Raw genomic sequence first — 15,452 nt, 5'->3', positions numbered from 1 at the left:
AGTTAATTCAAACTAACGGCTGTTAGTTCGAATTAACTTTGTAGTGTAGACATACCCACTGAGACTTAAAAACTTCTAGGGATGGAGATTCTACCACCTCCCTAGGTAACCCATTCCAGTGCTTCACCACCCTCCTAGTGTAATAGTTTTTCCTAATATCCAACTTAAAGTCCTCCCCCATTGTAACTTGAGACCATTGCTCCTTGATCTACCATCTGTCACTACTGAGAACAGTCTCTCTCCATCCTTTTTGGAACTTCCCTTCAGAAAGTTGAAGGCTGCTATCAAATCCCCCTTCATTCTTCTCTTCTGTAGATTAAATAAGCCCAGATCCATCAGCCTCTGCTTATAGGTCACATGCTCTAGCCCCCTAATCATTTTGGTTGCCCTCCATTGTCATGGAGGTTGGCAGAGCCTTGGGTCCCCACCCTTCCTTCTTATTCAAAGGTGAGAGAAGGGAAAAAACTAGACAACTAGCTTCTAGTATCCTTATGGTTGTAGACATGGTGAGTAGAGAATTTTACTACCATTTATATCCCTCATAGCCATTTTAGGCCCAATGAACCACTGGCTTAGGGGAATTTTGGCCATGTAAGAGCCAGCCATGATTTTGCCTTAAAGTGGGTCCTCAGGATTTCTATGAAAGAATCAATGTTATTTTCAACCTTTTTTGGGGGGAAAAAGGGTGTTATTTTTCTATGACTAAAAGATATTTCCTCCTAACTCCAGATCTATATTTTTAAAACATGTATAGGAACGGCATGGATCGTTGCTGTTTCCCTCTTAGAAACAGCAAGATCAATGAGATCTCAGATTAAATTTGAATTAAAAAGCTTGAGTGGATCAGTAATTCAAGCTGCAAAGCCAACTTCACATTCAGAGCAGTGTCAAAAGAAAAGCCGAGTTTGTCTATCACAGGATCTTGAAAGTGAATGAAGAAGCACTGAATAGACTGTTCCTTAATACACTCTACACTTTTGGCTGCAGCATCCTGGTGAGTAATGCTGTGGTCTGAAGAGGGGCATATCATTATGGACTCAGTTATGCCATTAACAATTGGCTGCCAGGCATGGGGTCGAGAAACACTGGTCCAAGGGGCATGCTCAGAGGCACACTGCTGGATCTCAGACTTGCAGAGGGAATTTCTCTTTCTTGCTATTTCTCTTTTTTAAGTTTATCTTACTCTCCTTGCCTGACAGTGCTTGACTGGCCTGTGTGACTGTCTGCTTCATATGGAAACAGGGACATTGACCTACCTGTGGCAGAGCAGGTTCTACTGGGACCCCTAGTCTACTTCTGAATAAGCCTTGCACTGCCTTTTAGACTTTCTTTACCCTCTGCGACATTCAAGTCTTCCTGGTCATTCAAAGTTCAAACTCAGTCCCCTACACCTCGCTAGAGAATTGCCATTCGTCACTGCCCAAGGCTGCTATGCTGGCCCACTGGCTTCCTCCCGGTCCTTGGTTGCCCCTGTCACATACCTCTTCCCCCCCCCTACCTTCCTTATTTCATTGTAGTCCTCCAAGGGCACGTTCCTTGAGAGAAAATCTGTGGGTATGTCTACACTACAAAGTTAATTTGAACTAACAGCCGTTAGTTCGAATTAACTTTCATAGGCGCTACACATACAAACCGCTAGTTCGAACTTAATTTGAACTAGCGGAGCGCTTAATTCGAACTAGGTAAACCTCATTCTATGAGGACTAACGCCTAGTTCGAATTAAGTAGTTCGAATTAAGGGCTGTATAGCCACTTAATTCGAACTAGTGGGAGGCAAGTCCTTCCCAGATTGCCCTGATGGCCACTCTGGGCCAAGCCAGGGAAACTATTGTGCCCCCCTCCCGGCCCCGGAGCTCTTAAAGGGGCATGGGCTGGCTACGGTGCCCATGCCAAGTGCAAGCCTGCTAGCACCCAGCCAGCAGACCCTGTACCTGGCACGGCTCGAGCCAGCCACCCGCTGCCACCCAGACCTCCACCTCTTCCCAGGACCAGGCTGACGGCTCCCAGGAGCCTGCCCAGGGCTGCAAGAGGCAGGCGCTCACCTGGTCTAGTGCAGATATAGTGGACTTCATCCAGGTTTGGGGGGGAGGCCTCCAACGTCCAGAATCTCTGCACTAGGCACAGGAAAGTGGCCATCTAGGGCAGGATAGCTGCCAGCTTCGCCACCAAAGGCCACATGCGAACCCAGGAGCAGGTTTTCATGAAAATCAAGTTGGTCCAGGGAGACCCCCGACCCTGAGCCCTGAGCTTAGAACATAAGAACGGCCGTACTGGGTCAGACCAAGGGTCCATCTAGCCCAGTAGCCTGTCTGCTGACAGCAGCCAACACCAGGTACCCCAGAGGGGATGGACCGAAGACAATGACCAAGTGAGTTGTCTCATGGCATCCATCTCCAGCCTTCCACAAACAGAGGCCAGGGACACCGTTCCTACCCCCTGGCTAATAGCATGAACCCAACCTCCATGAAATTATCTAACTTCTCTTTAAACTCTGTTATAGTTCTAACCTTCACAGTCTCCTGTGGCAAGGAGTTCCACAGGTTGACTATGTGCTGTGTGAAGAAGAACTTTCTTTTATTAGTTTTAAACCTGCTGTCCATTCATTTCATTTGGTGTCCTGTAGTCCTTATATTATGGGAACTAATGAAGAACTTTTCTTTATTCACCCTCTCCACACCACTCATGATTTTATAGACCTCTATCATATCCCCCCTCAGTCTCCTTGGCTATGTCTACACTACAATGTTAGTTTGAACTAACGGACGTTAGTTCGAACTAACATTGATAGGCGCTACACTAGCGCTCCGCTAGTTCGAATTTGAATCGAACTAGCGGAGCGCTTAGTTCGAACTAGGAAAACCTCATTTTACGAGGATTAAGCCTAGTTCGAACTTACTAGTTCGAATTAAGGGGTGTGTAGCCCCTTAATTCGAACTAGTGGGAGGATAGTCCTCCACAGGTTTCCCTGGTGGCCACTCTGGCCAACACCAGGGAAACTCTATGCCCCCCTCCCGGCCACGGACCCCTTAAAGGGGCACGGGCTGGCTACGGTGCCCGTGCCAGGTGCAAGCCTGCCAGCACTCAGCCAGCAGACCCTGCACCTGGCACGGCACAGAGCCACCCACCCGATGTCCCCCAGCCCACCCCCTTTTCCCGGGACCAGGCTGGCGGCTCCCAGGAGCTTGCCCGGGACCGCAAGAGGCGGGCACCTTCCTGGGCTAGTGCAGACATCGTGGACCTCGTCCACGATCTCCGCACTAGGCACAGGAAAGTGGCCGTCTAGGGCAGGAGAGCTGCCAGCCTGGCCACTCAGGAGCAGGTGTGCATGAAAATCAAGGGGGTCCACTGAGACCCCCGACCCTGAGCCCTAAGCTTACAATGGCCATCCTGGGTCAGACCAAAGGTCCATCTAGCCCAGTAGCCTGTCTGCCAACAGCGGCCAACCCTAGGGACCCTGGAGGGGATGGACCGAAGACAGTGACCAAGCCATTTGTCTCGTGCCATCCCTCTCCAGCCTTCCACAAACTTTGGGCAGGGACACCACTCCTACCCCCTGGCTAAGACTACTCCATGGACCCAACCTCCATGACTTGATCTCACTTCCCTTTAAACTCTGTTCTAGTTCTAGCCTTCACAGCCTCCTGCAGCAAGGAGTTCCACAGGTTGACTCTTTCCTTTGTGAAGAACAACTTTCTCTTACTAGTTTGAAGCTTGCTACCCATTCCTTTCCTTTGGTGTCCTCTAGTCCTTCTTTATGGGAACTCAGGAAGAACTTTTCTGAATGCACCCTCTCCACCCAACCCCTGCTTTTAGAGACCTCTATCCTGTCCCTCCTCCGTCTCCTCTTGTCTAAGCTGAACAGTCCCAGTCTCTGTAGCCTCTCTTCATCTGGGACCTGTTCCCAGCCCCTGATCATGTTAGTTGCCCTCCCCTCTTCCAGCCTTTCTCTTCCCCTCTCCCACCTCCTTTTCCCAGTCTCCCCCAGTTTTGTTCAATAAAGACAGAGTCAATGTTGGAAGAAACGTTATCTTTATTTTGTACATCAGGAAGGGGGGCTAGGGAAGGGTAAGTGGAAGGAGGTGAGGGAGGAATGGGGTACGAGCCCCCGATGGGGAGGACTGGGCTGGCTCTGTGGGCTTCTGGGGGTGGAAGCTCTCCTGCAGCCCCCCAATTGCCCCCTCTCCCCAGATGGCAGCCTGCGGCAAGTGCAGCCGGTCTGATGGCCGAGTGCTGTGATGTGCCCAGTGTGGGCACTCCGGGCACTCCAAGCCAGTACTGGTTTTCAAGCGGGGCACCCCTGAGAACTGTCTGTCCAGGCTGGGGGTCGGGTCCCTTTAAGCGCAGCCCTTGGCTAGCCTGAGACAGCATCTCCACGCTCTAAGTCCTCCTCTGATGCCCTGCCGGCACTGCTTCCGGCCATCCTTAAGTCCTGTTTAGGGTCCACTCAATGTGGACTTGCTAGTTCGAATTAGCAAAACGCTAATTCGAACTAGTTTTTAGTTCTAGACGCATTAGTTCGAATTAGCTTAGTTCGAATTAACTATTTCGAACTAAGTTAGTTCGAACTAACTCTGTAGTGTAGACATACCCCTCTTTTCTAAGCTGAAATGTCTCAGTCTGTTTAGCCTCTCTTCATATGGGACCTGTTCCAAACCCCTATTCATTTTAGTTTTCTGAACCGTTTACAAGACCAAAATATCTTTTTTGAGGTGAGGAGACCACATCTGTACACAGTACTGAAGATATGGCGTACCATAGTTTTATACTTCCCTTCCTCCTTCTTCCCCTTGCTTCCCCCTTCCAGCTCCCTCCTCTCAGGTTTCCCTCTCCTCTCTTCCACCCTCTATCTTCCACTCTCCCACCTCCTTTTCCCAGTCTCCCCAGAGGTTAATCACCCACACCCCAGTTTTGTTAAATAGAGTTTCTATTTTTGAACAGACATGATCTTTATTTTTTACATCAGGAAGGGGGGCTAGGAAGGGGTAAGTGTAAAGAGTGAGGGTATGTCTACACTACCCCGCTAGTTCGAACTAGCGGGGTAATGTATGCATACCGCACTTGCTAATGAAGCCCGGGATTTGAATTTCCCGGGCTTCATTAGCATAAGCGGGGAGCCGCCATTTTTAAATCCCCGCTGCTTCGAACCCCGTGTAGCGCGGCTACACGGGGCTCGAACTAGGTAGTTCGGACTAGGGTGCCTATTCCGAACTACCGGTACACCTCGTTTCACGAGGAGTACCGGTAGTTCGGAATAGGACCCTAGTCCGAACTACCTAGTTCGAGCCCCGTGTAGCCGCGCTACACGGGGTTCGAAGCAGCGGGGATTTAAAAATGGCGGCTCCCCGCTTTTGCTAATGAAGCCCGGGAAATTCAAATCCCGGGCTTCATTAGCAAGTGCGGTATGCATACATTACCCCGCTAGTTCGAACTAGCGGGGTAGTGTAGACATACCCTGAGAGAGGAATGGGGCACGAGCCCCCGATAGGGAGGACTGGGGTGGCTCTGCGGGCTCTTCAGGGTGGAAGCTCTCCTGCAGGGCCTCCTGAATCCTTACAGCCCCCCGATTAACACCCCCGGATGGCAACCTGTGTCAAGTGATGTCGGGCTGATGGCCGAGTGCTGTGATGTGCCGAGTGTGGGCACTCCAAGACAGGACTGCTTTGCTGTCCCTCATCTAGTTAGACAAGCAAGCGAGGAACCCTGAGAGCTGTCTGTCTGGGGTGGGTGTCAGGTCCCTTTAAGCACATCCCTCGGCTAGCCTGAGGCAGCAGCTCCATATTCTAAGTCCTAACCTGATGCCCTGCCGGCACTGGTTCCGGCCAGCCTTAACTTCGTTTCAGAGTCCACTCAATGTGGACATGCTAGTTCGAATTAGCAAAACGCTAATTTGAATTAACTTTTAGGTCTAGATGCACTAGTTCGAATTAGCTTAGTTCGAATTAACTAATTCGAATTAAGTTAGTTCAAATTAACACTGTAGTGTAGACATGCCCTGTGTTACTATGAGCTTTACCCATCCTATGTAGCACCTCGAACGTAAAGGATTGCAAAAACAAATACCACCTCATGATACGCGGGTTGGTCTCCTTCATCAATTGTAACCAGCGCAGCGCATGGTCTATCACTAACTGAAACGAACTACCTGATAAAAAGTAGCGTAGTGTCTCGACTGCCCAATGCACAGCTAACGCCTCTTTTTCAATGGTCGCGTAGCTTTGTTCTTTCAGTAATAGTTTATGGCTGAAGTACAGGATCGGATGTTCCTCGCCATCTTGGTTTTACAATTATACCTCCCCAAGCCCCATGTCTGAAGCATCTGTTTGGATGATGAAGGGCTTTGAAAAGTCCGGCTGTGCCAGTACCAGGGCCTGGGTTAGCCACTGCTTTCAGCTCTGGAAGGCCCGCTCACAATGCTCATCCCACCTCACTTTCTGTGGCTGTTCTCCTTTTGTGAGGTCCATGAGGAGCACAGCGATCGTGGAAAAATGTGGGATAAACCGTCTGTAGTATTTGAGAAGTCCCAGGAATTGCTGTACCTGTTTCTTTGTTGTGGGCATGAAATAACCTTTCACTGCTTCAATTTTATCCACCTGGGGTTTCATTTTACCTCCCCCGACAATGTATCCTAGGTAGGCGATTTCGCTTTTCCCAAAAAAACACTTACTGGGATTCGCCGTAAGATGTGCTTCGGCTAGGGACATCAGCACTGCTTTTAAGTGTTGGAGATGGTCTGCCCATGATTCACTATAGATGATAATATCATCGATATATGCGACTGCATACCACTGATGTTTTCCAAGCACCCTGTCCATTAATCGCTGGAACGTCGCAGGGCATCATTAGAAATTAGTAGAGTCAGAAGGGAGTGGCAAAAGCTGTCTTCTCCCGTGACGCTGGTGTAAGGGGGATCTGCCAATATCCTTTGGTAAGGTCGATAGTGGACAGATACCGGGAGCCACTCAACCTTTCTAAAAGCTCGTCCACATGGGGCATTGGGTAAGCATCAAAATGTGAGATCTCGTTGTCCCGATGAAAGTCAATACAAAAGCGCCACGAGCCGTCAGGTTGGGTACCATCACAATGGGGTTCCTCCACTCGCTGTGGGACTCCTGGATCACCGCTAGCTGAAGCATCTTCCGGACCTCTTTGCATACTGGTTCCCACAGCTTCCACGGGAGTGGGCGAAGGGTGTCCCGTACCTTGTGACCGGGGGTGGTTTGGATGTGGTGGCTCATCAATATGGTCTTTCCTGGGTAAGCCGAGAGTACGTGCGTAAATTCCTGTAGCAGGGACTGCAGTGTAGTTTCTGTTGCTCGGTCAGCTCTGCTCCCATCATAACGGACCCTGTTTCAGCAAGATCACCGATGTACGGCCCCAGTTCTGGCTCTGAGAGCTGAAGGATAATTAGCATTCCTTTGAGGGACACCCATTTTTTTAGTAAGTTAACATGGTAAATCAGGGGCTTCCTTCGTTTGTCTGTTAATTTTATTTTGTAAACTACAGGCCCCACTTGCCACACTACCTTGCCACACAAATGGGTCCCTGCCATTTTGCCAAGAACTTTGAATCAGCTGAAAGCAACAGGAGGAGTATTCTATCCCCAGGCTGAAATGTACGAATGCGGGCTTTTTGATCGTACTATAATGCCTGTTTCTCCTGGGCTCGTATTAGATTGTCTCTGGCTATTTCTCCCCCGGCCTCTAGTCGTTTTCTTAGATCTATAATGTAGGGGATGGTCCCCTTCACCCTGGAACTTTGCTCTTCCGAGGTTTCCTTCATCAGATCTAATATCCCCCTGGGCTGTCTCCCATAAAGCAGTTCAAATGGAGAGAAGCCCGTAGAGGCCTGGGGTACTTCCCTAATTGCAAATAACAGGGCAGGGAGGAAAAGATCCCAATCCCTGGGGTCTAAATCTACGAAACGCCTCAGCATCCCCTTCACGTTTCTATTAAAATATTCTACCAGGCCATGTGACTGGGGGGTGATAGACTGAGATTTGAATGCTACGTATGTTCATTAGCCTACATAACTCTGCGATTATACGCCCTGATATGTTAGGACCCTGGCCGATCAATAACTCCTGAGGAATCCCAACCCTGGAAAATATTTTTACTAGTTCTGCTGCCAATGTGGCAGCCTTAGCGTTCCTCAAGGGGACTGCCTCAGGGTAGTATGTAGCATAGTCTAGGAGCACTAAGATATATTGGTTTCCCCCGTCTAGATCTTTCTAGGGGTCCTAGGAGATCCATCGCTACCCTGGTAAAGGAAATCTCCACCATGAAGAGGGGTACTAGCAGTGCCCGGTCCACCTCCCCCAGTCTAACTCTTTGGCATTCTGGGCAAGAGTCACAAAAGTCCTTAACCTCCTTGTAGATGCCAGGCCAGAAAAAACGTTGGGTGACCCTGTGTAAAGTCTTTTCTCTGCCTAAATGGCCGGCCCATGGATTAGCGTGGGCTAAGTCCATTACATGCCTCCGGAATTTCACCAGTACTAGCAGCTGCCACACATCTTCAGGGATCTCTGGGCAGGTCGCGACCTGATAAAACTGGTCCATCCTAACCTCCAAGCAGGGATAGGGGTGCCCCCTACCACCTGGTTCCTCTCCTTCTCCTACCACACTGGCTTGCTCCCACATGTGCCTAAAGGTGGGGTTGTCTCTCTGTTCCCTCATGAAGTCCTCTTGTGCCTCTACTTCCTCCCCACTCTGCGCCGGTTGGGGTGGGACTCCTTCTCGTCCGTCTCTCCCCGGCCCTCCCCGGCCAGTGGGGTCCTGGGGAACCTGGAGGCACGAAACCCCCCGCTTCTCCCATCTTTAGCTGTATCAAATGTCCAAACCCTGGCCAATCACGGCTGAGGAGAATGGAGTAGGCCAGTCTGGGGGCCATGGCCACCCTGCAGACTGCTTCCATGACCCCATCTGACGGGTCACCCACTTCGTTGGGTAGGCTTTGATGTCCCCATGGATGCTCTGCATATGCACTGGGCGCCCCCCCTCCCAGCCTCCTGTCGGGCACCAACCCTGCCCAGATTAGAGTCTGGCTACACTCAGTATCCACAAGGGCATCTACTCAGTTGTCTTCTACTCTCACTTGTGTGGTAATCTTGGTGGCGTCTCATACCCAGGCTCGTAGGTCGGTGGCCAGTACTCTTCCATATGAGCAGTCCATAAAAGGACAGTCCCTTTTAAAATTACCCTCTCACCCATTCTTGTAGCAAGCCCCCCGGGGCATTGCCTTCAATAGGCCCCAGCCCGGCCCTTCTTCCCCGCGTGGGCTATTTTCTCCATGTCTTATCCGGTTTGTCCCCTCCACCACCGTTCTCCGGACCGTCTCTTCCACTGGGTGCGATGGGTTCTATGCTGAAATGTCCCCGTCCTTGCCCCAAACGGGCTTGTCTGGTCAGGCTCTTCTGGTCTCCAGACCCCACGGGTCTTCTCGTTTCCCCACTCTCCACCGCCATATCCTTCTCCATCAGGGCGACGGCTTCTCCCAGTGTTGAGGGTTGGTGTCGTCGCACCCAGATACCACTCTCATCAGGTAAGATCTGGAGAAACTGGTCTAATACTATCAATTCAGCTATCTGCTCGCTGGACTTTTTCTTGGGTTCCAACAAATGCCAGGCCACATCCCACAGGTGCTGAACGACTGCCCGAGGTCGCTCCCCGGGGCGATACCGTTCCACCCTAAATCTCCCGCTGTAACTCTCTGGGGTTACTCCCGTCTCATCTAATATGGCCTCTTTAACCTGATGATAATGGAGAGCGTCCCATGCAGAGAGATTCCTATATGTGATTTGGGCCAGTCCCGTGAGATGAGGTGACAAGAGGGTGCCCAATGATCGTCTGGCCAGCGAGCCGCAGCCACCACCCTCTCAAAAGTGACCAGGAAAGCCTCTGCATCATCCCCTGGACCCATCTTAGTTAATCGCAAGGGAAATGCCTAGGCTGCCCCTGGTCCTACTCCCTCCAACGGGTTTCCCCTGGCTCCCGCTCCCCGGGCTCAAGGTCTCTTGCTGCACCCACCTTTCCTGCTGTCTTTGCTGGAACTCTGCCATCTCTCACAGTAATTGTTGCTGCTCCCTTTGTTGGTTGGACATCTGCTGCAGCAACTGCGTTTGCTGCTGTTGGTTCTGTCTGTGAGTCTCGGCCAACCATTCAAGTAATTTATCCATCTCCATCTGGCTCCGGTCTCTCCCTGTCCCTCTGAACAACTGAAAACAGAAAGGGAAACCCACACGACAACCCTCTACCTCTAGCTTAATTCTCCCTTTTTTTTTTATTCTCCACCAGTGTGGCAGAGCAGGTTCTACCGAGACCCCTGGTCCGGTTCTGAATAGGCCCTGCAATACCTTTTAGTCTTTCTTTACCCTCTGCAATACTCGAGTCTTCCTGGTCATTCAATGTTCAAACTCAGTCCCATACACCTCACTCAAGAACTGCCATTCGTCACTGCCCGAGGCTGCTACGCTGGCCCACTGGCTTCCTCACGCTCCTCGGTTCTCTCCTCATAGCCGCTGCACCTGTGGGGGGGGGGGGAGGAGAGAGTACGACCAACTACCCCAGACTTGGTCCCCCCCCTTCTCTCTTTGGGAGTCGGCCATCTTTTAAATCCCCCACCACCAGTCTTTTGCTTGGCTCTTGGGGATGATGTCACTCACACGATGGCCTCCCCCCGCCTCCCTTCTTGCCTGTCTCAAAAACGTCCCGGTCCACTGTCTTGTATGGCCGGGCACCTCCTGCCGCGGCACAACCCTCCCCGGGGTCCTGAAGCTCCCCCTTGTGGGGTCGCTAGCACGCATGCGCAGCAAGCCCGCAGCGGCCTGAGGCTGTCAAGTGAATGCATCCCCCATCCCAAGCCCTGAGTACATGGGGGCTCGTCCCGTCGGGCGGAAGTAGACGACCCCCTGTCACACTACCTTCTCCACCACCTCAGGCATTTTGAGTCCTCTTCTCTCAGGGACTAGAATTACATGAGCCATGCAGGAAGAGGCTCCTTGCACTTTTCCCTCCTTCAAACTCTGCATGGAAGGACCTCACAGAATCTAGCCCTGTTTGAGGTAGGTTGTAGTTGAGAGCCAAGCTGCAATCAGATTCTAACACTCTGACATGGAGCAACCTCTTGCTGCATGGGTACTATCATTAATGTTAGCTGCTTCCAATAGGCTAAACTGCCCCCTTCAATGCATAGCTATTCAGCGCATAAACCCCTTACACCTCTCCATGGCCTACCTGCAGCTTGTGCCAGATGTGTGAAGCAATTTGCAATCAATTCTTTTCCCTTGAAGCAAGAGGAAACCAGAGGTGAACTGTGCCTCTCTGAAGCATAACTTTCTACCTGCACTGCTCTTGGGATAATACATCAGTGCATTGACCTTCACAAAAGGCTTGTGGAAAAGCCACAATCTAGTCTACATTCTCTAATTTCCCAGTCACATGCTAGTTCTCAGCTATCACCATTATACAGGATTTTTTTTTCTATAGATACACAGGAGCCCTTTTATAGCTCCTTCGCACTTTACAAGTTCCACCTTCTCCATCTCCTTTTCACTTGAAAAGATTCGCAGAAGCTGGAGCTTTTTTTCTACAGGCCCCCACTTATGTCACAAAGTTCACAGGAATCCTCCTTAACCCTCTTCATATCTTCAAAAGGTATGGGAGATTGTCCTACAGCATTAATGTTTTGCAACATCTTTCGTAATACTTGAAAAAAAATCACAAATCAGTGGGAGGCAGCCAGAAATCCAATCCTAGGATGCATGTTCAAAATGTTATTTTCAAAGATATAACTTGGCCAAATCAAAACTATTTTTTTCTGTTACAGTCAAAGGCACTTCTGCTTAGAAAAGTCTGTTTCCCTGCTGTATTACAACTGTGAATTCCCAGCAGTTTTGGCAGGAGAGAGGATTTTATAAAGTGTATTTTATAGTGATAGATCTATCTAGGGGGAAGAGGTGCTTTACCCCCTCTCTCCTCAGACTCCAATATGGTTAAAGAGTTCTCACTCAAAGCTTAAGAAAACAACACAACCACCACTTTTGGACAAAAGCCAACTATAGAAAATATGAAGCAAAACAGTGAAAGTTTTGAGCTGCTTAAAAGATAAGGTAAGAGCAGCAACTATCAGTCTCACTGTAATACTAGAGATGGGGCTGAATGAAAATTCACATATGTGAACACCTCTACCTAGGATCTGGTAGTTTGGAATTCAAATCCAGGTCTGGATCACAGTTTCTTCACTAGCATCTTCTTTTCTAATTTTCAATAATAATACCCCAATGAGAACTCTACAATCTTTGCGGGGTTGGGTTCAAAATTCAGACCTGAATTTGGAAGCCTTAGACATACTTACACTATATTTCATGTGGAATGCTGCATGTAAAAATGAGAGCAGAAATACAGCATGTATTATATACAGCTGTTACTCTCAAAATCTGGTCAGTGGAAAATGGATTGTATGTAGAACGCTCATTAGCATTCCATAGAGAGCTAGTTGGCCCTATTGTTGTTGTTTGCAATTTATCAATTGCATAAAGGAAACTAAAATAAATGAAATAATTTCCTTTTGTTGCTTTTCCAGATAAGAAATTGATGTAATTGGCACACCAATGTTATCAGATCACAAATGCGGGGGCATGGCGTATACAACTGAAAACAGAAAGATGAGAAGTGTCTGCAATATTCTCTTTATTAAGTTGTGCTCCGCACTATGGACAAAGTTTGAGTATCCAGAATAGTCAAAGACCCTTGTCCACTAAGGATCTTGATTCTTAGTTTGATTTCTGTCCAACATTCCTTTAATGAACTAAAAATATTGCACCTACATTTTTCATACCCTGCATTTCAGACACAAATAGCTACCTCTTACATAGATGTGCCCCTGGTTAGTGACCCCCCAAATCTGTTGTCTAAATGAAAGCATTTTATTCTACAAATTAGCTGTGATGTTCTGATTCTGACCTTCTCAGGTTTTTGCAATGCTGTAACTTCTGATTTACACCAACTTAACACTAGCAGATTTAGGGCCAGAGTATTCAATAAGAAAAGATAAAGAATAAGATGTAGGAGAGAATAGACTTAGGACTTCTAAGATTATGTTTGATTCCCTAACAAAGGGGACACTTATTTATGCAAATGGTCCCTGTTCTTTATTAAAATACATAGGCAGGTTCTGGAGGTTCGAAGAGAATTGCCAATGGAGTGACACACTAAAGTTTGATAGACGACATCTGTATAGATGCTGAACTCTTCCTTCATCTTTATCAATCACTAGTACACAAATTGGAAAAGTGAAAATAGCAAGGTTGGGTCAAATGAGTGCATATTTAAACATTTCAAAGATTGGAGGGTTGGGAGCTGCGCTCTGCCCTCATGTTCCATTAATTCACAGACAGCTGTCATTTATCTTTTGATGAAGTTAGAGGTTGTAATACTTGACACAACATATCAAGGCTAATATAGGAAGATAAGAACAATGTGGGCTCAGTTCTGAAAAAGTGAGTGAGTGTATAAAGAGGTTTATAATTCTCCTATTGACGTCTTACAGAGAACTTTGGCCACATTTCAGCAAATACAAATTGGCCAGTTATAGCTTTAAAAAAAGTGAAAGATTTGTATGGGGAATCAACCCTACAATTTCTGTGGGAGTCAATGAGTGTTGTTTGGTTAAAGGCTCATAAAACTTTTTAAATGTTGAAGGGCACTGACCATACCATATATAGTCATGCCAATTCTCTTCCAGAATATGATCTGAGGAAATGGGTCTGGCCCACGAAAGCTCATCACCTATTAAACCATCTTGTTAGTCTTTAAAGTGCTGCATAGTTTTTCCTTTTGTTTTAGCAAGATCAGACTAACACAGCTACCTCTCTATTACTATTCAATAACTTCTTGAGAGCCTGTAAAATAACTTCCTTCTTCAAAGTCCTGCATCTTTAGTAAAAAAGTGAATAATTAAAAATCAGGCCTAAAAAAATAAAACTTTTCATAATATGAAAGGGAAACAAAATAGAAAATGTGTCAACAATCCTAACCCTAAGGGAGAGTCCTTCAGAGGGATTCATGATCCAATGGGACTGGGATGGGTGAAACCTTACTAGGATTGAATTAAACCCCCACGGAGACTGATGGGAGTGAACTGACCTTTGACTTCCATACATACAAGATGGGAAGCGACTGTCTAGGAAGGAGCATGGCGGAAAGGGATCTAGGGGTCATAGTGGACCACAAGTTGAATATGAGTCAACAGTGTGATGCTGTTTCAAAAAAAGCAAATATGATTCTAGGTTGTATCAACAGGTGTGTTGTAAGCAAAACTCGTGAAGTCATTCTGCCGCTCTACTCTGCACTAGTTAGGCCTCAGCTGGAGTACTGTGTCCAGTTCTGGGCACCACATTTCAAGAAAGATGTGGAGAAATTGGAAAGGGTACAGAGAAGAGCAACAAAAATGATTAAAGGTTTAGAGAACATGACCTATGAAGCCAGGCTTCATGAACTGGGCTTGTTTAGTTTGGAAAAAAGAAGATTAAGGGGGGACATGATAGCGGTTTTCAAATATCTAAAGGGGTGTCACAAGGAGGAAGGCGAAAATTTGTTCCTCTTGGTTTCTGAGGACAGGACAAGGAGTAATGGGCTTAAAGTGCAGCAGGGGAGGTTTAGATTGGACATTAGGAAAAAATTCCTAACTGTCAGGGTGGTCAAATATTGGAATAAATTGTCAAGGGAGGTAGTGGAATCTCCCTTTCTGGAGATATTTAAGAACAGGTTAGATAGACATCTGTCAGGGATGGTGTAGACGGAGCTTGATCCTGCCTTGAGGGCGGGGGGCTGGACTCGATGACCTCTCGAGGTCCCTTACAGACCTATTAATCTATGATTCTATGATTCTATAAGCAAAGCCCCCACCTGAAACAAAAGGTATGCTCAAACCCTCATGGGAGTTTTTAATTGAATATTTTTCTTAGTAGGTGTATATGTAGGATCAAATTTTCAAAAGCACTCTGCTCCTGGCAGCTCCCATTGTTCTCAGTGAAAGCTGCTGGAGGTTCCACCTTTTTGCAAATCTGACCGTTAGTGAAGAGACTGGTTGGTGGCTTGACAGGGCATTTCAATTACTGCAGCTGTTATGTAAAATACATCTATATAGACACACTCATACAAAACAATTGCAGCACAGACAGTGGCAGTTCAAGCCTTTCCCATCTATGCCTAGAGCAACATGAGGGCCCTATCTCAGGAAAGGAGAAAGTGGTTCAGATTCCACACTAATTCTGGAGCAGCATCAGCTAAGACCAATCCCTAAAACTAAATGTGCTCTATTTTCCTAACATGAAGGAGGGCCAGTAATCGGTGAAAAGGTTCTTCTGAGAGTTAATGGGATGACACAGAAGAGGAAACCTCAGATAAAATAACAGTGTGGTCTAGATTCTAATCTCAAGAGTAGTCTTTCAGGGGAGG

This window comes from Pelodiscus sinensis, chromosome 2 (genome assembly GCF_052426305.1).
Source record: "Pelodiscus sinensis isolate ZL-2025 chromosome 2, ASM5242630v1, whole genome shotgun sequence".
In the NCBI taxonomy this organism is placed as follows: domain Eukaryota; kingdom Metazoa; phylum Chordata; order Testudines; family Trionychidae; genus Pelodiscus; species Pelodiscus sinensis.
This window is presented reverse-complemented; position numbering follows the sequence as displayed.